The following is a 26,062-nucleotide window of genomic DNA, read 5'->3' on the forward strand; positions in this document are numbered from 1 at the left end:
TCCGGGTATATGTTATTTTTAAGAAACTCCCTCTTTATTATCGCAACTAAAAATTGCAATTCTATTCTTGCACAAACATTCTGGGTTCGTAGTTCGTCATCATGTGGCGCGCGCAACGTGTAAGGTTGCGCGAGCCTGTCGCGTGCAACTGATTCAGTTACGCGTGACATCCGCGCGCAACTATGTTAGTTGCGCGTGACACCTGTGCTACGAGTGTTAAATTTTTTTTAAGCATTATTACTCCCCCCCCTCCCCGTGTGAAGAGTTTTTCGTGGTGTTCGAAAAAATTTGAACACTTGAATGGCATTTGTTTTGTTTTTAAACTATCCCCGAAGTGTTATGAACTTTACCGTGTTATTCCGTAAAGTTTGTAACACTTAGAATCTTTTAATTGAATTCTAAAAAAAGTGATATATTTAATGAATGAACGAGTTTATCAAGATTTCATATGTAATATTTTTTAAGTCGATCAATGTTTATTAGTTGGCGAATTTCATCACCTCTAATATCCATTAATCTGACAGCTCCTCCTGATAGAATTTCAATTACGCGGTAGGGCTCTATCCAATTAAGTTTGAATTTCCCTCTTAGATCGGTTGGTGGTCCTCTAACCTCTTTTAGTACAAAGTCACCTTCTTTGATATTTCTGGGACGTACCCTTTTGTTAAAATGTCGCGCAATGCGTCGTTGGTATACTTGTACATGATGCAAAGCTCTTAATCGTCGTTCATCGAGGAATAACAGCTCTTCATAGTGAATGGATTGAGATCATACAAATATATACAATAAGTTATGTTTATATTCAGATCATAAAAATACGGTTTAAAAAATAACCAAAATGAATGAATCAAAGTATATTTTTCTAACATTTATAATAATTAGGCAAACAGACATGCTTTATTGGCGTAATATTAGATGCCTTATCAGTTAGCTTTGTAGGTCACATTGCTCTCCCTTTTTGGGTTTAGTGTATAATTAGCAATAGAGTTTTCCATCATTGAATCTGACAACTTTTATGGTATTAAATTTCAAGAAACTATTGATAACCTAATATACACAACATAGCCATGTATTCAATGAAAGAAGCCACTAAATTAGTATGATTATTTTCCAAAATGCACAAATGCAATCATGGTGACTTAAATTTCTACTTTTCACCAAGTAGCATTGATCTGAGAATAGCTTCAGCCATACCTTCAGCATATGGAAATAAATGTCCTGCCCCTGCTAATTCATGGTATTGAATCCATGGAATTTTTTGGGCAATGTATCTTTGCAACGTGAAAGGTACAAGGAAATCGTCATCACCCTGCCATAAATGAATGATCCTTGTTTTTGTTCAAAGGGATTTGTTAGGTTCATTGGACTAATTTTCCAACTCCCAAATCCAATCATCATGTCACGTTGGAGTGACTCATATTCTCCTTGTTGCTTCACTTGCTCCTATAAAAAACAATTTTCATGATCACCTTAGTTATATTATCCTAGGATATCAGATAGCTGCCTGGTAAAGGTAGTTACTAAATTGACATCAACTTACATAATTTTCTGAGTCCATAGTGTTTAATAAGCACTAGAAATAACTACTAATCTTGACACTATAATATCCAATGTATCTTTTTTTGACGTTATAGATAGATATAAATCATATGCAAATCCAAACCCATATCAATGCAACCAAAGTTATACTTTGTACATAGTTAATCTAAAGCAAAGAGAGAAACTAGCTTTACCATGTGATCGGCTCTAAGTTTAATCTTCTTGTGTTTAATTTCAATATCCTGTTCACTTAATACAGCTTTTCCAGCGGCAACACTGGAACTAGGAAAAAGCTTTTGAGTGTTCCACCAGTAAGTAAGCCAGGGAATGTAGTGAACAACCCTTTGTGCCCATTGATCCTCTGTCGGTTGTTATTGAAAGGCTTCATTAGATAAGCTCTCAGGGAAGTCAATCCACCAGTAGTTCACAACTGGTGTTAACAACACTGCTCCTACTAGCCTGCAACAACATACCAGAATACTATTTCATGAAAAATTATCCACATATAGCATGATCTTACATCAGCATAAGAATATATGTTCATTTCCACTAGCTAAAAAAATTATAGAATAAAATCCTTAGGTGTTGACAAAATATAATAGATTGTGTAAAGAATAGCTCAATTCAAAGGATCATATTTACAACCACGTCATTTAAGGCGATAAGCTGAACATAAGACAATGAATTACTTCGTATTATTTCTTTTGATATAGAGTGTGAAACCCTAATTTTTAGTAGTGAAAAGTGAAGATAATAAATTAGTGGGTTCTTAACAATTATAAAAAGGGCAAACTAAATTGGGATAGATGGAGGGATGATAGTCTTTATGTGTCCAAATGGTCGATAGTCACAGACTGTTTGTTATGGCATATAAAGTTAAGTAAATCAGCCTCCATTACCTAAAAGTAAGACCACGCACCTTAAAAGGAATAAGAATATTAACATTGACGTTTGCATCCCATCATTATTTATTTATTTTTCTAGGTGAGGACCCTGAACATTCCGTTGTTCAGTAAAGAACATACATGTGTTTTGTAAAGAACATATAGTTATTTCATAAAGAACAAACCATATAATTGTATTGTAATGAACATATAGTTGTTTTATAAAGAACATATAACTATTTTGTAAAAAAAAAAAAACATCCAACTTCATGTTCTTTATATATATCTAAAGAACATCCGAAGAGGTGATCAACTTCAACCCGACTCAAAAATAAGGGTGGGTTTAGACAAGCCTAAAAATGCTTTTTTAGTTAAAAATCCAAACTCGGCCCGAAAAAAACCCGAAAAGCACTCTACATTTTCCAGGTTTTTTGGACACGATATATTATGTTAAGGCCAAGCCCGACCAAATTTTTTATCACCTCTAATGATAATATAATGTAATGAACATTATATCATTCAACCACCATAATCTAAAGACAAAATTCAAAGAACATTTCAAAATAAACAATTAACATATGTCGCAAATAAAAGTACATTATTCTGACAATCAAAGAACATGAAGATAAAGAACATTATTTAACTGCACGTTATGTTCTTTACAATTTTATAACATGTTCTTTGCACTTTAAGTGAATGTTCTTTACATTTCTATACAATGTTCTTTACAATTCTATAATGTGTTCTTTTCACTTAAACTAAATGTTCTTTATGTTTCTATGCAATGTTCTTTCCGCTTGTTTTTTGGAAGAGATGCACGATGTGGATCGTGCATCCGCCTGCACGAACCACGCATTGCAAGAATACTTAGTAATATCCTAAAAAAAACAACTAAATAATATCAGACAAAACATTTCAAGAAAGCCTTTAATCATAGGTACAAATGAAAATATAGTTATTTAAGTGGTATCACTGATAAATCATATTTATATAGTTTTATTTAGGCACATTTATGCTAGTTTTAGAGCTTTTTCATAGTCTTATTTTAGTTGTTTTTAGAGTCATGTCTGCATAAGTTATTATATGGCGCTCTATTACGCTCCCTTTGTGTTTTTCTTAATGTTTCTGGTTATTTCATAGTCATTTTCACGCTTTTGAAGTGTTTGGAGATGATTCGGGTCATATTTGAATGGAAATCGATGGATCGAGTTCATTGATCGAGGGATTTACGCTCGTGGATGTTGGCTCTAAGGATTTTATGCACGGAAAATGAAATAGCATCCACGAGAGTTGCTATGGACCTTACAGAAGCGAATTTGAGTTAGAAATGGAGAAAAACGAAGGCTTCCAAGGTATCAAAAATGACTTTTACTCCCTGTTTTGACCATAACTCGAGTTCTACAGATCGGATTGAAGTGATTCAAGTTGCCTTAGAAACTAGACTTGAAGAGCTTTCCAACGATAGGTTGCACGCCCCGGGAAGATTCCTAGAAAAGAAGTTATGAGAATTTGAATCTAAGAGATGCAATCAGCCAACCGCAGCCTGGCTGTGCCCCTGTCCCGCGCCCCCTTGAAGGTTGCTACCGCCACTGCCAGAGCGCGGGAACCACCCTGCGGCCGTGGGTCTGGTCGAGTGATGATGAGCCACGGCAGCCTTAGTTTCTCTCATGCCACGTCATCAAATATCATCCAATTATATTGTAGCTTATGCATTTATTTATTTATTTTTATTTTTATTAGCTTAGAATTAGGCTTTAATATAAATACTTGAGAGAATTTTATTTTCTTCTCTTATGCTTTATTTTCTAGATAGAACGTTCTTTTGAGTTAGGTTCCTCCATTGTTAAACCCTAGTTATTTCTCTCCATTAATTCAATCCTTTGAGGTATTTCATTCCATCTTTCGTTCTTTATTTTATTAATTATGAATTCAAGTTTATTTATCTCTTTTGTTTTGTTTATTTCAATTATGAGTGAGTAGTCGTTTTCTAGGGTTAAGTAAGGGAAGCCATGTTTATATCATGATTATTTGTGCTTAATTATTTATAAATTTATGAATTAGGGTTTGAATAATTCCAACTGATTTGTGCTTTATTGTTGGATTCATATAATTGGCCAATATCATGAGTTGATTATTTAGCTAATAAAAATTAGAATTCAAAGATCATATTTTTAGAGGCTTAATTACAATTGGCGAATTGGATTATGTTAGCGACCGAACTACATATGTTAATTCGTAAGTGTTAATACCCGACCGTAGGATTAACAAGTGCTTTAATTATTCGACCTAGTTTGTTTATTAGTGAATTATTTTGCATTTCTTGGATTGGTATAAGCATGGTGGACCGAACATATGCCCTAGACCTTTATTTATTTGAGAACAACTTTATTTTCATTTTCATTCTAGTTTAATTAATTGATTATCACTTCACTCTACGTATATTGAAATAGTTTATAATAATTGGGAAAAAACTAATAGAACATGTCTCCTTGTGGGATTCGACCCGTATTTGCTAAGTCACTGCTAACAACAGACACCGTGCACTTGCGGTATAACTTTTTATTCATCAATCACTTACACAGTGATAGACTACACTATCACATCATTATATTAGGTTAAGTCTGAGGTGCTCACAAACGTCTCTTGTGTTACCATCACATAACTTATTATAAAATCGGAATTCTACTACAAGATAATATATAATGATGAAGGTTTTGGTTGGGAACTATTACTACCCCCGTTAAACATTATGTGCAACTTTGAAAGGGTTTGCAGTTACCAATTCAAAACTTAAGGGGCAAGATTAGGGAAAGTTAAGTAAAGTAATTAAAGGTATAGGAGAGAGAAAGTAGGACCCTCCCACATGCAACTTGGTGGGAAAATCAGTCCTTTAATGAGGGAGTTTGTTTTCCCACAAATTTTCACCAAAATTTCAAATGGTTTGAATTTTTTGGGAGTTTAAAATTCCCTCCTCCTTAAAAAAAAAAAAACAGTAGCATTCATTTTGTCACCTGCATTTATAGCAACCATTCTCCATAAACTTTTCTTAGGCTTATAGTCTGGCAGTTACCAAGATGGCAAGATAAACTCATAAACTTAATATGTTTGTGTTCTAAACTTCTAATTGTATGATATAATTTCATTTACATTACAGGTTAAGAAGATGTATGAACATTTTCCATGTTTTAGTTGTGCTGAAGACATGCGTAAGAGCAACTTGGTTACGACATGCTTACAGTAACTCTTATTGAGAATACGATTATTTATTTTGTATTTTAGATAGCTATAAATGATAAATTTGTGATTGTGCATGCATTTGTGGCGTGTTCTAGATGGGTTTAAATCCTTGCTAAGTGATAAGAATGGTACAATAATGCATGTATGTATCAAAGGAAAAAGGATAGGAATGGAATATATTGGTACGAGATAATGAAACTAAAAACATATGGACTACATATAGGAGAAGGGTGGGAGGACTTTGTTAATGACAATGAAATTGATAATGGGGATATTATGGTTGAGCATTATGCTTTTGGTCGTTCATTTTACACAAGAATTTTCAGCACCTATGGTGTAGAGAGGATATCCCACACTGAAATAGGAAATAGTAGTGTATAGAGCCCAATTAACAAAGAGTAAAAATGGTATTGCCTTTTGAGAGGCAAACTTCAGTGGTTGTGACTTTTAAAGGGTATACTTTGATAAGGGTGTGTGTGTGAATATATATGAGCCAACAATTCTCAAAAATCACTTTAAAAGAAAAATCGAAGTCAAAAGGACCCTAGGAAAATTCCCAAACTAAAAAAGGACATCAAGCACAAGCACATCACAAGTTTGTGTCGTTCCACTTCCGACACATCTATCTTCGATTAAGATTAAGCTTCTAATGATCCTCAATTAAGAATTCAATTCGATTAGTTATTCATTCTACACATAGAATTTTTTTAGCGGGTAAACATTAGAAATTGTACCCAAAATTATCATAATAATACATCTATATTTAATTCATATTATATTTTATTTTAAAATATTTGCAGACTTATATCTCATGTACCAAAAAAAGGTGAACCCATTAAGGAGTATTTTATGTGAAAGGTCTTCAAAGTTATGAAGGTCGTATATAAATGTATTTGCAAAATGAATATGAGCATGGAAACTTTGCTATAGAAATTTTATATTTGTTTCTTCTCTCATTATGAATTGACTTAAAGTTCAGTAAAAGGTCAATTTTAAATATGAAGATTATGCCAACATTTCCTAGAAGGTCGGGTTAAGAGATTCTCATTGATCATGCAATGTGAATAGTTTGGTGATTTCATTCTAATTGTTGCTTCGTTTTCAAACATTTTCTTTAGTAAGTAATACAAATTTAACTGCCAACAAGAACATATACAATGCACTGCATAAAAATTAGATTATACCTGTGGGGAATATATTTGAGGGAACCCCAAACTGCATGTCCACCCATGGAATACCCAATCAGATAAAATTTGTTCCCTAACTTTAACTGGTCGGCTAGCTCTTCAATATCGAAAGCCATGCTTTCAATGTTCTTTTTGGATTAGGATCACTTTCTCCATAACCTGGCCTGTCAAATGACACTATATACAATCCCAACTCTTCAACGACTTCCTGCGAGGAGAGAAAGGGGGGAGGCTATAAGAGCCTTTCTTGTATTCAAATAAAAAAGGACATTTTCTAAAATACATTAATGACAGGAACTCTTCACAAGATAAGCGAACTAAATAAAGAGTAGTTTTTTCTTTCAGTAGTAATCCTATGTTAGAGTTTGCTTTACCAAACATTCAAGAGATTTTGCAAAAATACACAATAAAACTATATGTAATAAATTTGCAAGAGTGACATGCAAATCAATGAGATCAACTGGGAGCACTTATATCTGACGATGCTGTAACACTATTCATGAAAATGTATTGACAATGAAGGGGATTATGTAAAAGCTAAAAGCATGAGTTTGGATATATTGATCATGAACGATTTTTGGAAAATCCATAACATTATTTATTTCGAAAGAAAAACCCTTTACTAAAACATGTTAGTGCTCAATAGTGAAATCCAACATCTATTATTAAAAACAAAAAAAAACAAAAAAAATTATCACAATATATAAGGTATAATATACTGCATCACTTGAGCAGTCCAATTCATGTGGATGATTAATTCTTTAAAACTTTTAATGTTGATATTGTTAAATTAAAAAAGAATTAAAAACATTGGTGACAAGAATAAGCGAAAATTTACCCAAGGAAGATAAGCTGCAACAGCTACACTATGCCTGGAACCACCAAAACCATGAACAAATATGATCTTGAACTTGGAATTCTCCTTTGGTACACCAGTCTCTTTGTAGGCCAAATATCTACCATCCCTCAGCTTCACCCTTGGTGCAGTTATGGATGGTCCACCTAGAAGCCCACATATCCGTGGTGATGGTGGCAAGTTGTACTGAAGTATACTTGTCACCACTATGACGATGAGTACGATCACTCCAACATTCTTCAACATGCCTAAGAATTTTTTTGGAATGTTAGGCATATACTACAAGTTATATTAGGCTAAGAGATTTTCTTTCAACTTTCTTTGATTTACTTTGTTATTTGGTAGTGTAAAAAGGTTCTCTTACTTATTTGGATATGATGCATTGGAAAAATTTCTTGCCTTGACCAGCTAAGCACCTAGTTTGAGTCTATGAAATATTAATGCTTATAAAGATGAGACATCATCAACACAAAATGCCTTCTCAAATTGATTTAGCCTCTGTGACATTACTGCAAATAACTTGTTGTTTTCTACATTTTTTTCCATCTGTACACATTACACAAACTATCCTTAGCTTATTACTATACAGTATACACAATACTATAAACCTAATAATTACAAAATAAGAAAAGGGAATTCAAGGGCAGAAAAATCTGAATAATTACTACTACATGAATCACTATTACTTTATTAGAGAGAGAAAAAAAAAAAAAAAAAAAAAAAAAAAAAAACAACAACTTAATGAAATATAATAGGTACCAACAGCCAACAGTATGTGTAATAGAAAATTTTGCTTCCAGAAATTTGCATGGGAATTTACTTACTATCATCATCATCATTACTCATTCACATATATGAAAAAATAAATTAAGTATCATGACCATGACTATTATTTACTCAGGAGGAAGAAAGATGAGGGTAAGGATATTAGCTAGGCCAGAAAAGAAGTCAAGACTCCAAAAAGTGCTAGAACAAAAATGCTTTGCATTGATGAAAAAACTTACATAAATGATAACAAGGTATCCCAAAAAAATTCTTGTTGACCAGGGAGACGGGGGATGGGGGAGACATTAACAAGGTAATATATAAAAGATGCAATAGCCAAAACCAAAGAAGTGGAGGCTGCTGAATGACTACTTGGACATCCTATCATCTGGAGGCACAATATAACAGAAAAGGCAGTTTAAAGAGGAACAAAAAAAAAACTCAAGCCAATGAGCATGAATAGTGTCTACAAGACCACAAGGCTGGTCACAACAAGAGTCATCACTACATAAGAAAATGCAGGGAATATTAATTGCTTCTTGGCAGAGGCAAGGCCATAGAAGATTATGCACCCTTCCATAATATAATGCAAGCCAAAGTTGTTCTTGAGGCAGGAATAGGCTTGATCCCCAAAATTTGGTTGTCATCTTAAACTACACACAGCTACAAAAGACTCTTTCCAAAGCTATTGTTAATTCGGTCCCTATATAACTAAAAGTAATTTGGGTATAGGTTAAGATACAAAGTGATCAAGACAAGATGAAGGGAGTGATCATGACTGGGGTGTTGGAGAAATTGAGGGAAATAAATAGGTGCCATTATAAATAAATAGTTAGTAGTCCAAAAAATAAAAAAATAACCAAGTCATTGCATTTGCCAGAAAATGGGGTAATTATTCTCCTTATTATGAGTTTTGATCCATTAGCATCAACGTAGATATATAAGTTGAACTACACACACTGAAAAGATGTTAATTTTAACTTTTTGTTGTACACTTATCATTTCATATAAAATTGATGCTAATATAACTCTCACATTTTCAATCTATCATCCCAAAAATCGACTTCAGTGTGACAAAACCATAATATATAAATAAGTGTGATAAAAGCATAATAAATAAATAAAATATAAATAAATAATTTAAATATTTGATACTTTTAATTGAATAGGAGATGACGGATGACCCTAATGTAAGTGAGTCAACTAAAATGAGAAGGACATAGGCCTTGTTTGGTAAAGAGCTTTTTAAATAGCTTTTAACTTACTGAGCACTATTAGAGGTTTGACTTTATAAAAAAGCTAATTTTAGTGTTTATTAAATAGCTTATTAAAAGAGCTTTTTGGATCAAAAAAACTCTTTTTGAAAAACTCATTTTAAAAGCTTTCTGCAATTAGCTTATTGAAGAATTAGCTTTTTGGACAATGTATACACTAAAACAGCTAATAATAAACAGCTAATTACCAAACACTTTTACATAATCAATTATTTACAAATCGCTAGTCAAATAAGCTAATTTAACCAGCTAGTCAAACCAGTCAATACAATCAATTATATTTCAATAAGTTAAAAACCAAACAGAGCCTATATATAAGTGTGACAATTAAACTAGAATAAGTGAGAGCAACTTTATGTTAAATATAAAAGAAGGTTAAATGTAACATCTAGACATGTACCTATATTAACACTAAGGCCATGCTAGTATTGGGGATAATGCATTAAGGTAGTAATAAGAGTCAGACTTTAAAAAAAAAAAACAGTGTTTAGAGTTGGTGTTGTATGAGACAAGGTGTTTACAAATGAAATAAGGTAGATATGCCATGAGGAAAAATGAGAGATGGAACTCTCATAACGAGGGTAATAGTTACCTACCCTCCCCCTAGTGTAACTATTATTACCATCAAAATAAGGGTATTAGTTCCTCTTTCTTCACCTTATACCACACCATCACTAAATAATTTTTCTTATTATCACATCATAACTATCTACTCCTCTATATTCACTTTCATTTTGCTTAGTTTGACTTTGATTACTAGTAATACATCTCCCTTAAAAGCTTGTGAAATGACTTTGATTACTAGTAATACATCTCCCTTAAAAGCTTGTGAAGTTAACTAGTAATCCCGAAAAACCTATTACGATACCGAACTTACCCGTGTTTAGCATGATATTGGTACAATAGTGATAGGAATTTAATAGCTAGTTTATCAAACACTCAATACTTCAATTGTTTATCTTTGATAGCTAACAATTACTAATGGCTACCACCACAACTAAGAACCACTCCCACAACTATGTTTTGCCAAATGAGACCTATATCTAATATCTTAGCCTACCTAATATAGCTTTAACACTATTTGTTTATTTAATTTTTCTTTGTCATTTGGGCTTTCTTTTTAGCAGGATGAAATTCAATCAGTTTTGGTGAATAAATCAATTACTCCATAACATGCATACACCGACCAGAGAATTTGCTTAAACTGTATCATTTAATTTTGTTAATGATTAAGCTACAATGAACAAACGAGATTAAAGTAACCAAAATGTCAATATCATTGATTGGAATGTATTGCCCCGTAATTTACATTAGTGGAAACAAAAAAACAGTAATTTGAAAAAAAAAAAAAAAAAAAAAAAAAAAAAAAAAAAAGAATAAAGGTTGATTCTTCTATTGGATGGCAAAATAATCAAATTCAGCAGTTAATTAAATTCAAAAGGGAAGAGGAAAAACCTTATAAAGATGGATCGATGAATATTAGTACCCCGTTTGAAAGATATGATGCATGGCCAAAAAATATGAAAGTCAACTCAAAATCTCACTTCTACTTTGAAGAAATTTCATTTATGGATTTTGTTTACCGGACTGCTCAGATATAAAAGAAGTTTAGCATATATGAATAACCATTACCCATTAATTTGCCTTTTTCATGCAACATTTTTTAATAATAGTAGTACACCCCAACACACAAGAACGTCTTAGGCCCTATTCTTTTGAGTTAGCTGAGTAAAGCAGAGCAGGAGTCAGTAGAGCAGAGTAGATTAGAGCAAATTGAAGCAGAGCATAATAGCATATTGAAGCAGATCATATTGAAGCAGAGCAAAGCAGATTGAAGTAGAGCAGAGCCGAGCTGAGCTAAGCAGAGTATATTTCATTATTATTATTATTATTATTATTATTATAAAAATATGAAAAACCTACAAAAGTCAATTAATTTACAAGAAATTGGTGGGGAGCCGAGATACAATCTGGGCCCCACCCCTTTAGCTATAGCGAACCCTATCCTGCTAAAGAAGTGAGTAGTTGTACGAGCACCAATATCCTGAGTCTTAGCAAACCTTGAACCCGCTTCAGCAATGCAATAACATCTTTCTCTAATTCACCCAACGAAGAAAAGGAGAAAGGAAGAAAACCATAGCCCATAGCCCTGCAACGCGCCCCATACTTGTCCCGCTTCCGCTGAGTTGCCGACGATACAACACGTCCAGGAACGAATTTAGACAAACCCCAATTGTGTCAAAGGTGAAGACCCCGTCAGGTCAACACATACATCAAGGCCTCTATCCCGAGAATAAAGCAACACATCTGCTGGTCGAAAAGCCCGTCATTCCCTCTGGTCAACCCAATGTTAACCTCCTTTCGAGCAGAAATCCTAGATCAAAAACAAATATAAACAAGGGTGTGACGAACAACATTGTGCCGATGTTTAATACCCACCATCCCAGCACAAAACACTGCATGATCCCCATAAATATCCCCATCAAAAACCCTTGAGCAAGAAGAACACGGTGTTGAAACGGAGAACAAAGGAACACTAAACCGGTAGCAAAGAACACAACGGTAAGTCTTATCATTCATAGTCTGACCTAAACCTGATATCGAACCGTCCGCTACCGAGCCGAAGTGTGATCCCCCTATTGGGACTTCCATAAGGAAACTCGACGCGGAGATAATGAGAAAGTGGAATCCGCAGACGCAGTGCCAGTTTTCTCATGAGTTTGGGGGCAGCGATCTCACTAGGGTTACTCATAAGGTTCGTCTCCACAGTCCTGTTAAAAAGACTAAGAGCGCCATCAAAGGCCGGTCCCAGACCAACAATACTAGAATTGTGAAGAAGCGTAACCTGAAGACTAGAAGACTGTAGACGCGACGCAAGGAGAGCATAGTGTCAAACATCACCCGCCGAATAGATACCCGAACCACCATGCGCAAAAAGTAAGGCGGCAAGTCGCCATTGCCAATCACCAAAACCAGGCCCCGAAGTAGTTACAATGCGCTCCAAAGAAGCCCGAAGGGCCACGTCAAAAGAAATCTGTGTCGTTTCAAAAAGACGAGGAGGACAAGTGCGCATAGAAAAGTAGAGTTTTGAAACCCCAGTACACGCACGAAAAAGCAACAACTCGCATTGGGGATCATCAAGCTCAGCAACAACATCCATTAGCACAATGGTCTTCGACACTCACTGCGAAACAAGCTCACCACAGAATGAGGAATCATCACTGACAGGACCATTGTTCCAGGTGTGGATCTAAGGTGTAATCCCCCGTATTTTTAAATATTTTATAAATGAAAATTTATTTTATTTATATTCTTCCAGAATTTAATTTCAAAAGTTTCACATTATTAATTTGGGTCGTAAATTATTTAGGTACAAAGTATTTTATTCACTTTCATTCTACAATTTATGTCAAAACAAACAAAGCTTAGTCCATTGTTATTTACTTAATTGGCCCATTGATTTCATGAGGCTCAATCTTCCTACTTACTCTACAATTCTCTTCTATAAATACCCCATGAATCCCCAAAAAAATTTCCCACACAAAAAGGTTAGTCTTATTTTCTTTCTCCTTTGTTTTATTAATTTGTGTAATCATAATTATTAATTAATGGGTTTTGATTTTATTGTTTGAAATTAATTTAATTAGTATCAAATTGTATTTTGATGGTTAAACTTTATAATTTCAGATTTTTTATTGAAAATCATGATTTTAGGGTTTTTATGAACAATTGATTTAGGGCTTTTATAGTAATGATGTTTTGAAATTTTGGTGATTATAAATACTAATTAGTTTAACTTAATTCTAGATTATTTTGATCACGTAAATTCGTGTTTTAGGGCTTGTTTGACATCATTTTTTGTTTTCAGTTTCCTGTTTTTTTGAAAACTAAAAACCAAAAATAGGAAACAAGAAAAAGGTGTTTTCACTTTTCTGTTGTCAGTTTTCAAAATCATCATGATTTTAATAAGTCTAAATAATTTTTTATTCATTATGTGACATATATAATATACTTTTAAAAAACAAAAAACCAAAAAACAGAAAACCACAGTGATGCCAAACGAACCCTTAGTTTTTAGATTTCCGTTGTTAATATTAATCTCGTTTTAATCCCAATCAGGTTCAGAACTTATAAGAAATACTCACTACCTTTGCTAGTAATCACCACCCTCTCGTGGCCAAATTCAGCCTCTAAATATGATTTTCGAACAGTTTTTGGTTTTTAACGAAGTTTTTTTACGCTTAAAATTTTATCCTTGAGTTTGATTAATAAAATTAATTATGTTTAAAGTTAATTAAGCATAAATATATGTTTTTATTGAAGTTTTAACAGGTTTTTCATCAAGATATATTGTTGGAAATTACTTAGATTAGTAATATTAATTGTTGGTTGTTTTTTTAGGAACTGATTATTTCCTAGGAGACTTTTAATTGAGTATAAAAGTGATGTGTTGATAAAGTTTTGAATGGTTTTTTTATTAATCTAAAGTGTTGGAAATAGTTTCTAAGTACTACTTTTGATGTTTTATAAAGAGGGTTTGATTACCCATTAAAAGAGAGATTAATTAAGGGTTTTTAAATAATTTTCAGATTTTTATAAAGTTTTAAACTTGCTGTAATTCCATGAAAAAAAGTGTATTTTAAGGTTTTCGTGAAGGAAATTTAAAGAACTATATATAAGCTTTTGATTTTAATTAAAAGGTTTTGAAGTGTTGTTTAATTGGATTTTGAAGGTTTTAAAGTAAGTTAGTATTGCTGTAAATTTGATTGCTCAGATATTGATCGAGATTTTGTTGTTTGATTTAGGAGAAGACTTTATAGAAGGTGTTTTTAGTTGGAAAAGCAGTTATTACCAATTTGTTTATTATTCAAGGTATGTACGAATTACGAAACCTTGCCTTTAGAAGCATGTTTAGGGATGAAACGAGAACTTATTAGTATCATGTATAGAGAAGACTGAGCTAAATTGTTTAGTTATACATTGTGATTTCCGTATATTGTGTATGAGGCATGTTTGAGATATAAGTATATGACTACGGTTGTGGGTGATGTATACGTTATTGTCTTATCAATTGGATATGTTATGATAATTAAAGGTTATGGATTCTTGGTTGTTTATAAGTGGAATTAATTTTGATAATGGTTCCATGAGGTTAATTTAATACTCTTTCATGAATTAATTATGATTTGAGTAGAGGGATTTTATTAAAGTCTTTTAAGACGAGGTTTGGGATTTGAAGTGCCCTATGCACTTAAGGTGTTTATACACCGAGGTAGTTAAAGGATTCAATGTTAAATATTGTTTGCCACTAATTAATCAAGAATTGAAATTGGAAGTTTGCTTACTTGATTGAATTGATATTGGATTGATTGTATTGTTTTGCAAATGAGTCATCACCAAGTCTAAACTTGTAAATCACGTAAAGTGCAAGATGGATGAGGAATAAAAATCTGGATTTGAGCACATCTGGAGTAATAACAATCAGAGGTTGGGGTACACGAGGTATTAGCCTTGCACTTTTCTCGAGGCCGTCTGATCTACGAGTCTCTTATTTCAAATACTTTTCAAAAATAGGAGTTAGATGAGATCTCATACTAGCTATGGTCACGGAGTCGCGCTTGTGGTCGTTGGATGTTTATTAATGTTTCCAAAGGGAGGCATGGGGTTTTCTTTTATTGATGTTCCAAATGGAGCATGGGATGGACAACTTGTCTATTGCTTAATCCAATGAATAAAATGAAATGGTTTACCTATTATTAATTAGTGGAGTCTTAGTAATGTAAACAGTTGAGTCATGTGTTTGAGTTTATAATTAAATTGTATTTGATTATTGATTGTTAGTAGCATGCTAGGAATTTCTTTTTGTTTTTCATAGCTTGTATGTACTCAACTTTGCTGATTGCGTGCTTTTGTGTGTATTTTCTTTGGTCATGGCCTTTGCCTTTCAATGACCCTGTAATGATCCAATATTTACACTTGTAATATTGGGGAGCAGAATCATCACAGGTGTTTACATAGTTTGGACTTGCATCAAGGTCGTGGGATTTTGAGTGGAGAGTTGGTTATTGTTCGCAATTTATTTCTTTTCATAAGTTTGAATTTATTTATTTACTGCTTTTGTTGGGTTTTGAATAAGGGCCTTAATGGTCGGTTCCAACTTGTATCACTTAATTTGGTTTATTTGTTGTTTTTGAAACTTATTATAATTGATTTAGTTTTTCCGCTGCTAATATTTGATATAGCCTTAACGTTTGAACACGTGGCGATAGCACGCCAGTAATTCTCTTGGATTTTGTTCAGGGTATTTACAGGTTTTAAGAGAGAATTATAGGGGTGTTACATAAGGGTTCTGCTGACACGAGCTAGGTCCCGCTGATGACCTGCGCAAGACAACACACGTAAACTGCCCTCTTGGGGTGGCTCGAGGAACCCCCCTCTAATGCTTAAGTTAGAATGTGTTTTTAGAGAGAGAAAGTGTACTTATAGAGATATAGATGGTGTAATAGTTTGTATGTCTAACCTCCTTTCCGTTGTACTTTGTCCTCTATTTATAGGCGTACGATCTTCTTTGTGGAGAATCATACTTGGTCAGCCTGCGGGCCGACTCTGTCGGACTGGGGAGCCCCTTCGACTATTCTTCCAGCGGTGAGTGCGCATCCCGGGGGCCAGTGTGAAAGCCCGGTGATAGCTCAGCAAGATCTATCCTATACAACTAGCCCCTCAAGAGGTGGTATGAGGTCACTCATGCCGGCTCTTGTTTGCGCGGTGAATCCTTTTTTAATGGTTCCAGCAAGAGAAAATAGCTCAGCATCCCCTACAACTAGCCCCTCGATAGGTGGTATGAGTTCACTCATGCCAGCTATTCTAAGCGCATGGTCTTATTGGTCGTTGCTGTAGGGAATTATAGGTACTACGCAGCGGAAAAACATGAATCATATTCATACAGTACCTAATCCCAAGATCTAATGCATAACACATAAAGAACATATAATCGTACCTTTGAAGCGTGATTCCACGTGCGATCGAGCAAGAAAAATGGGAGATAAAGAACCTCAAGCGTGATTCCTCTACTTGGTCCACGGGCACAAATTAAGACCTCCACTAATGCTAGTTAGTTGCAATTGAACCCTTTAATTGATCTTCTATGGAGAAGAGCGAGCAACGAACCACCATAAACCACCACGAACCACCACACGCGCCACCAAGGATGGCCGGCCGTACGAACGAGGGGAGGAGAGAGAAAGCCGCGAGTTAGAGAGAGGAATTAGGGTCTTTGGGATTGGTTGCCTTGATGTCAAAATACACTGTGTGTGAATTATGACTACTTTTTCGCAACCCTAGGCATGGATCTTATTTATAAATCTCATCTCTAAATAAGAGCCCATGTCAAAAGCCCAAAACTTAATTCCAATCTAACTATGCTAGCCCAATCCATTTCATGATTAGTTAATTGCTCATGAGGCCCATTAATGGGCCTCTAACTTGCTTAACCCAATACCCTTGTGTGTGACCTCATAGGATCCATTCTAGCGGGCTTTGGACTATTTTACTAGCTCAAAGATCATCTGTCATAGTCTAGCAACAGATAATGACGCCCCAAGAGAACGAACTTATTATCTCCATAATAGTAATCCTTGATATATCTAGTAATTGCACTTATCGAAGACACAACTCCTTCAATCTCTCACTTGTCTGAGACAAGTGCGCAACTGCGCAATATTCAAATTCCTTAAGTCAATGTGTGTCTATTTGATAATATGATTGCATCTCATGTCGTGATCATATTAGTCTACAAATCTTTTCTTGAAAAACTGAGTGAGATTCACAGAACAAATGATTACTATGTAATGCATTTGAGCACGGCCATGCATTTTTCTGAATTCTCCCTCTACAAGGGGCCAAGACACATTCCTATTTAATAGGTAGACTCAATTCAATCTTGTGGCAACCAAATCTCCCACTCAACTTCTGAAATAACTGGGAAACACCCTTTATAATCTCCAGTTACGGGCAGACGTTTGAGTGTACCACAGCCATAACATCCATTGAATGAAATCAATGTTCCACTCATGTCAAAGGAATCCACTAATATATCCGGAAGCTCTATACTTGAACTTCAAAGTAGGTCTATAGTTCGATCATGCATCATTCATGCATATCCATGTGATTGACCGAGCCTCACTATGCTCCGATAGCCCATGAAACTGCGCTATCCAATCAATCTTGCATGCTAGTCCATTAATTGAAATCATTTATGTCCACTTTAATGATTTCGAACTAGGAACTTAAATAATATATGAATTTAGTTCACCTGTAGGGTTCCATTCACCAGGTCATCAACCTGATGAGCCCATCAATTCATAATTATTTTGGACATTTTATTTAATCTTGAAACCACGATTAAATAAGATTGAAACTTTGTTTCAATTGATAAACATAATTCTGCAAATGAATGTATTACATATGTAACTTGTTTTTCTCCAAAAACAAATACAACTTCTAATTACATTATTTGCCTCAATCCAGTTTCATTAGCATGTTTTCCATGCTTTGGAAATGGAAGGGGTTTATTAAGTAGAGATAGACTTAGGCGTATTACCGCCGCGTGATTACAAAACAATACTTTGCAGCGAAAAATTCAAATTTCTTCTTATTAATAATAAGTAGAAATAGTAACCAATGTTATGAGTACTCAAAATAGATACAAAACCAACATTCCTAATTTAGTGAAACCAAATCCCGGGACTCTATGCATCACTTTATTCACTTCACCTGAAATAACACTGCTACCATTAAGGTAAACAGGGCGAACCAAAACAAATAAGAAGTACGGGTTAGCAAAATATGTTAAGTACGGTAAGTGCAAGATAATTAAACTCAATTTATTTGCAAACATGCTTTAAAACCAGTTTCAATAATTGACAGGGTAAAGTCGTATCCCCTAATCAAAAGTATTACCTAAGTCCTCTAACTAATGCAGATAGGGAAGAAGGGTCGAATCCACAGGAAAACAAGTCTTTCTACTCCTAATTAATTATTATAATCTAAATTATCAAGGTAACCAATGTTGTTGTAATTAAAGACTATACTACGAAGAATATGATTAGAGAAAATAAAGTAGGGAGAAATTAAATATTAAAAGGCCTAGGGCATAGGTTAACAAATAAGCAATATGTCAGGGAAAATCATAATAAACAATCATCAAGCATTGATTAATCAGATTACAAAGGGCTTTCGCTACGTATTATAATCACAGAGTTAATTTACCGGTATTAAATCTTATCTATCGAATCTCGACTTAACCATTTATAAATTAGTCTGCCTATTGAAACTAAGCCTAAACATCAATTCTCATCTGTCGAATCTCGAATTAATATTGCTAAACTCATACAATTAAATCTGGCCAAACCTAATTGCATAGCATTAAATCAATCAATAGGAAATTAACCAAGCATTGATAATCAACGATCACAAATTTACCCCTTCATATTATTTTAGATCCCCATAAACCCTAGAAATAAAACTACTCAAGCATAATTAAATCTAAACTAATCAAATAAATAAAGCAATACATAATGAAAGAATTAAATAAAAAACTGGAATTAAAAGAGGAGAAATTGTTACCAAAAGAAATTTGGATTAATGAATGTAATTAAGAACAATGTTGAGAGAGAGTTTAAGAGAGAGAAAATATCCTAAGTAGAGAAAGAAAATCTAAAAGATAAGGTAATCAAAAATTACGTACAAAATTTGTACTTAAACATCCCTAAAACAAATCCTTAAATAAAACTAATCAGGTCCTTAGAAAAACACGCGCCCGATCAGGCGAAGGGCTGCCCGATCGGGCCCGCCTTTTTCACTACGCCCTTGCTGTGTGCTGCGCCCGATCAAGCCTACGCTCACCCGATCGGGCGCGACTTCTTCCTCGAGGCTGCTTTGCGCACGCCCGCCCGATCGGGCGTATGCTTTCCGGATCGGGTCCGGCTTCTTCTTCGAGGCTTGGATTTCGATTGGGCTCGATTCCTCAGCCCAATCCGGATTTCCTCATCGGGTCTTGATTACTTGATCCAATTGCCCCGGTATCACATACCGAGCCCTTAATCACCAGCTCTTACCGGTCCTGGGCTTCAAGGATGGTCGTGTCCTCCTAATGCTAGTAGTTGCTTCATGAAAAACCCGGAAAACGCTCCAAGTGTAAAATTTCCTACAAAACTCAAGCAAAACTACAAAAACACTAGAAAACACAAATTAGTAATAAAAGTGGCCCTAAAGTGCCAAAATCACTACTAATTATGACCATGGGACGGGGGTAAAACACTATATAAATTGGACATATCAAACTCCCCCAAGCCAAACCTTTGCTTGTCCCTAAGCAAAGAGCTCATCAATGAACTTATAAAACATGCCTCATCCCAATAAACAAAATCAAGCACAAAATGATTCAAGATAAATCTAATGAACATGCTTCAATGTCAATCAATCTCATTCATTTAATCATCCTTCATCTCCAACAATTGTCAAGTAGAGCAAACTACATCAGCATATAGAACTCAAGACTAGTGCTCACACACTCAACTCTCATTTATATGGCGAGTAAAAGATGTACTCGATCTCTCTCCAACCAACCCCTTTAATGTGAACAATGCCCTCCCAAACTCACAACACTCGTGTGTTTAAAACAATGAACGCTCAACCTACTAGTAGACTCGAAATATGTCAAATCATAACTTGCATTGAGAAACAACACTTTCACATTCATACAACTCTATGCACAAAGGTCGGAAGGTCTTTAAAGCTTGTAATGTAAGGCTAGGGTAAAGGGTAGGATAAGTCTAGGAAAATGTGAGAGTAAAGCCATGCTTAAGGGAGCCATATCCTAATAAAACCCAAGGTCACAACAAGTGATGACCAAAACATCTCCACTCACAACTCAACTCCACAAAAGTTCACCAAACAATCATATACACAACACAATCCAAACACTTACATATTCACTCACAAAATATGATAATATGAAATAGAGCGAATTAAAACAAACTTTGAACTACTTATTCTTTTTTTTTTCTTTTTTTCTTCAAACTTGAACTTTTTTTTTTCTTTTGAATATTTTTTTTTCAAACTTCTTTAGCAACCTTCAAATAGAACATTTGAACATATGAAACAACTTTTTCTTTGCTTTTTTTTTTCTTTTTTTACCTCATATTGGAAATTTTCAACTTTGAAACAAAAAACATCAATATTTTCCAATCATAATATCAAAGAACAATCATTCTTCTTTTATTCCCACATTGTGCAAATGATATGCACACCACAACTCCCTCACCTCACCAACTAATAGCTCCCCCAAGCCAAGTTTGGGACTAGTAACCAATGGGGCTCATATAGGCTTGTAATGTGGCTAAATAAACAATAAAAGGGCACAAGCAACAACATGGGTAACAAGAAGGGAACAAATGTATCTAATATCGTCTGAAGGGTTCCTAAGAGAATAAATGCCTTCGTCCTCTTCAATGTGCATAATATTTAGCTATATAAACATTACTAATAGTTGCAAACCAATACTCAAATTCATTGACATACCAGGAACTATCACACATTCCTTACCAAATAAACTAGTCAGGCACTATATTCACAAATAGTTGGCAAAATTGACGCATGTTTAGGAATCCAAACAATTAAACTTCAAATCATGATCAACAAATTCACAAAGCTCATTATAAAAACAATATTTTCTAAGTATGGGACACAGGGAAGCATGATTTACAATTCATTGGAATGTATATTTGAATTTTTTTGTTTTTTCAAATTTTTTTGTATTTTTTTCATAAAGGAAAGCAATAACAACCACACTAGGAAAGCAATAAATAGAGAAAAGAGAAAGAGAGTTACCATATATACAAGAAAGCTCCCCCCAAGCCAAATCAAGCAATGCCCTCATTGACTTGGGAAGGTAGCTAAGAGAAGCTACTCCTCATCATCATCCATCCTCTCATACCCTCCTCCATAGCTCGAGCTGGCACCACCCTGGCTCGTTCCAGCACCACCATAACCCGAACCTCCTGCAAAGTAGTTAGGGTTCACATTTCCCCCCATACCCCCAAAAGGAGCATCACCCCCATATCCGTGAACTGAAGAGTAGTCCACATAAGTACCAAAAGCTCCGGGGGTGGAATACCCACCTTGGGGGTATTGGAACCAATCGGGAACTAAGGCCTCGGGGGGAATAGCCCCTCGACGTGCATAGTCATCGTACATCGGGTATAAACGCCTCTCGAGGTTCCTATCTATATGACCCACCCGACTATCCAAAGTTCCTAACCTAGAATCTAGGTTTTACACCATGCCCTCTACTCTCCCTTGCCCCATCTCTATACGGTCTAGTTGGCTCCAAAAAGCCGAAAAGTCATAAGGGGCATTAGGTTCGATGTTATAATCGACGGAGGAGGTGGGCATGCTATAAGTAAAGGGGTTGGGGTGGTGGTTGGGGGTAGTGTGGTGAATGGTCTTGGGGTGATTGGTGGGGTTGTGGTGAAAGGTGACCGTTGGTTGTTGTTTCCTCGAACTTTCGCCCCTTTGTTGTCTAGAACGTTTGGAAGCCATTTGTAGATAGAAATTTGGGTATTGAAGCTTTCTCTCTCTAAGGGTTTTAAGAAATTATGAGAGAAAGTGGGAGAAAGTGGGTGGAAAATGTAGAGGAAGGTGTGAGGATTGAGAATCACTACTACAAAAACTAGAATAAGAAACGCAAGATATAGAACGGTTAACTTAGATATGCGATCTCTAGGATTATATAGAACGCCTATCTTAGTTAACCGTTCTATTTGATTTATTTTTTTTATTTTATTAAATTGTGATTTTATTACATAGAACGCATTTCTAAGTTAACCGTTCTATTTGATATATCCAAATTTTACACTTACAATATAGATCGCTCCTCTTAGCTAACCGTTCTATACGTTTTACTTTATTTTTTTTAAAATAAAAATAAAAATAAAAATCTAACATACCATGAGGCCCAAAATTCTATCCCTAATTTTCCTTAAAGAAAACAAAAATCTAACCCTAACTCCTCTAAGAGCCGTCATTCTCAAATAACTTCCCCTCTTCATTTCCTCATCCTCTCACGCACTTCTTGCTTCTTCCCTCCTTTGAAACCCTTACTCCTTTCTCTTCTACCTTCATCCCTCAAAGTCCGATCATCATAAAAACTCCGGCTGACATCCGATTAACCCCTTCTCCGTCGTCTTCTTCCTATATTTACAACTATCCTATTCGTCGCATCGTTTTGTTTTCCAACCCCAACTCCGATGCAGTACGGTGCGCGAAAGCTCAAACCATTGAAACCTCGATTTTTCTCTGTTTATGGTCGCAAGTTGTTGCGGGTTGAATGGGGTTTTACATTATCAAGGATAGGTGGTGGCTAACATTGAATTGATTGGTGGGTCGTGTAAGGTGGTTGGAGGTGTGTAAATTTGGAAGTGCATTTTAATTCTTAATTATTAATTTTATATCTATAACTTTTATCAACTAATTTTTATGTTATAATTTGGATTATAATTTTTTATTTTTCATCTGTGATTTGTGGGTGTTTAGTGCGGCTTCACTATTGTGTGAACTATTGGTGAAGGCGTTGCGGTGGTTGAGGTTGGTGGAGACGTTGCGGTGATCGACGTTGGTGGAGATGCGCAATGGTTGAGGTTGGTCAGGCACTGCTAGGGAGTGGTTCAAGTTGGTGGAAGCACTGTTGTTAGTTCAGGTTGTTGAAGCTCCGCTGTGGTTGAACTGTATCAAAATTAATTCTGTTGGTGGAAGTGGTTTCGAATTTCATGGGCAGTTCAAGTTACACTTCTGAAGTTATTCTTCTGAAGTTATTAGCAGTTTAGCACATTGATAATTATTAAGTTAGGGGTATAGAATTGTATCAAAATGTACTGTAAATGTAATTATTTGAATATAAAGAATACTTAGTAATAAATTAAAGGTTCTTTATAATTTGATATTTGACTTTTACAATTTCAATTCTATTTGATTTGATTTATTAATTGATTTGATAATTATAATTGATTTGATATGAAACCTCTGTGATGCAAAATTAATAATTTTTTTATAAAAAAAAAAATTGACAAAGAGAACGGTTATCTTAGATAACCGTTCTCTTTTATTCATTTTATATAAACATATAAAATAGGAAAGAGAACGGTTATCTCTTGGATATAGAACGCCTCTTGTAACCGTTCTCTTTTCCCTTGAATATAGAACGCCTCTTGCACCCGTTCTGTAAACTTTACACATCGCTTAGCCGAAAAACGCCTCTAAGGCGTTCTATAAGGCCTATTATAACAGTTCTTTAAGGCCTTTTTTATAGTAGTGAATATGTAAAAATTTTAAGGTTTTGACGGATGAATTTGAGAAGATCTTGGAAAGAATGTGAGGTTGAAGGTTTAAAAATGGAGGTTTTAGAGAGAGAAAGTGTGAATAAAGAAGAAGAAGTAAGAAAGAAAGGAAAAAAAGGGGGAAAAGGAGGAATTAATCCTCCGGATTTTAGGCGCGCCCGATCGGGCGAATATAAGTGCCTCTGGAATGTGAAGTGCGTGCCCGATCGGGCGAACTCCGCCCGATCGGGCGCGAACACGAACCTCAAAATCGCCTGATTGCTCGCCTGATATTTCTTTTCGTGGCACTCGATTTCTCCAAATTTCCGCCTGATCGGGCGAAGATTCCCTTGATTTTCTTCCTCACTTGCACGCCCGATCGGGTGTGCTTCGCCCGATTGGGCGATTATATGCTCCGATAAAATCCATATTTCGCGCCCGATCGGGACTCCTTGCCCAATCGGGCAAAATTATGCTCAATTCTGACCCTTAGGTGCGCGCCTGATCGGGCGAGCCTCGCCCGATCGGGCCCGTACCCAATCTGGAGCTTCTCTTTTCTTCGCCTTTTTCTCTTGAAATCTTCGTACTTTGTGATCTAAAACCTGTACAAAACACTCATGAAAGGTAAAATTTCACTCTCCTCACCACTCTAAAAAAATAAAAAATAAAAATAACGAAAAAAATTAGTCTAGAAAGCAAGAAATACGGGTTGCCTCCCGCAAAGCGCTGGTTTATCTAGGTCCCGCACGACCCTCTTACCACATTGAAGCTCAAAGTGAATCGAAACCGCTTAGGTGAAGTAATTCAACTGCACCAATCGTAGCCCCCTCATGATATATCTTGAGTCTTTGGCCATTAACCTTGAACTCATTACCATGTTCATCGTAAACCTCCACAGAACCGAATTTATTGGCCCTTTTTACAATAAAAGGGCCCGACCACCTTGACCTCAACTTTCCTGGGAATAGTTTAAGTCGAGAGTTGAACAACAACACTTTATCACCCTCTTTGAATTCTCTCGGAAGGATCATCTTGTCGTGCCACCTCTTTGTCTTCTTAATGTAGACACGAGCACTATCATAGGCCGTCAACCTAAACTCATCGAGTTGGTTAAGTTGAAGTAACCTCTTTTCTCCCGCTAGTTTGGCATCCAAATTGAGCTCCTTAATAGCCCAATATGCCTTATATTCTAATTTGGCCAGGAGATGACATGCTTTACCGTACATGAGTCTATATGGAGTAGTACCTATAGGGGTCTTGAATGCAGTTCTGTACGCCCAAAGGGTGTCATCCAATTTATCGCTCCAATATTTCCTTGACTTTGCTACCACCTTCTCTAGGATGACCTTGATCTCACGGTTAGAAAATTCAACTTGGCCACTAGTTTAGGGGTGATAGGCTAAACCTGTCCTATGGTAGACACCATACTTTTTGAGGAGGGTGTCCAACTTCCGCTCATGAAAATGAGATCCTCCATCACTGATTATCGCTCTAGGCACGCCAAATCTTGGAAAGATGGTCTTCTTGAAAAGTCTATGGACCACCTTGGCATCATTATTAGGAGTAGCGATGGCCTCAACCCACTTGGATACATAGTCGACGGCGACAAGTATATAGCGGTTCCCTTTTGAAGAAGGGAACGGTCCCATGTAATCAACACCCCAAACATCAAAAATTTCAACTTCTAGAATTCCGGTTTGAGGCATCTCATGCTGCCGCGAGATGTTGCTAGTCCTCTGGCAAGAGTCACAAGCCTGCACAAAAGTGTTAGCATCCTTAAACATTGTAGGCCAATAAAAACCCGACTCATTGATCTTGGCCACCGTTTTAGTGGGGCCATGATGTCCTCCATATGGTGAGGTGTGGCAACTAGTAAGCACACCATGGACTTCCCATTCGGGAACACACCTGCGAAATAATCCATCTACACACTCACGAAACAAAAAAG

The 26,062-nt window shown here is 35.5% G+C and overlaps 1 pseudogene; it reads right to left on the reverse strand.

The window, feature by feature from the left end:
* Positions 1–1,147: 1,147 nt before the first annotated feature.
* Positions 1,148–8,051, reverse strand: LOC145626884 (uncharacterized; annotated as a pseudogene).
* Positions 8,052–26,062: the final 18,011 nt, after the last annotated feature.

This window comes from Chenopodium album, chromosome 4 (genome assembly GCF_948465745.1).
Source record: "Chenopodium album chromosome 4, dcCheAlbu1.1, whole genome shotgun sequence".
Classification (NCBI taxonomy): domain Eukaryota; kingdom Viridiplantae; phylum Streptophyta; class Magnoliopsida; order Caryophyllales; family Amaranthaceae; genus Chenopodium; species Chenopodium album.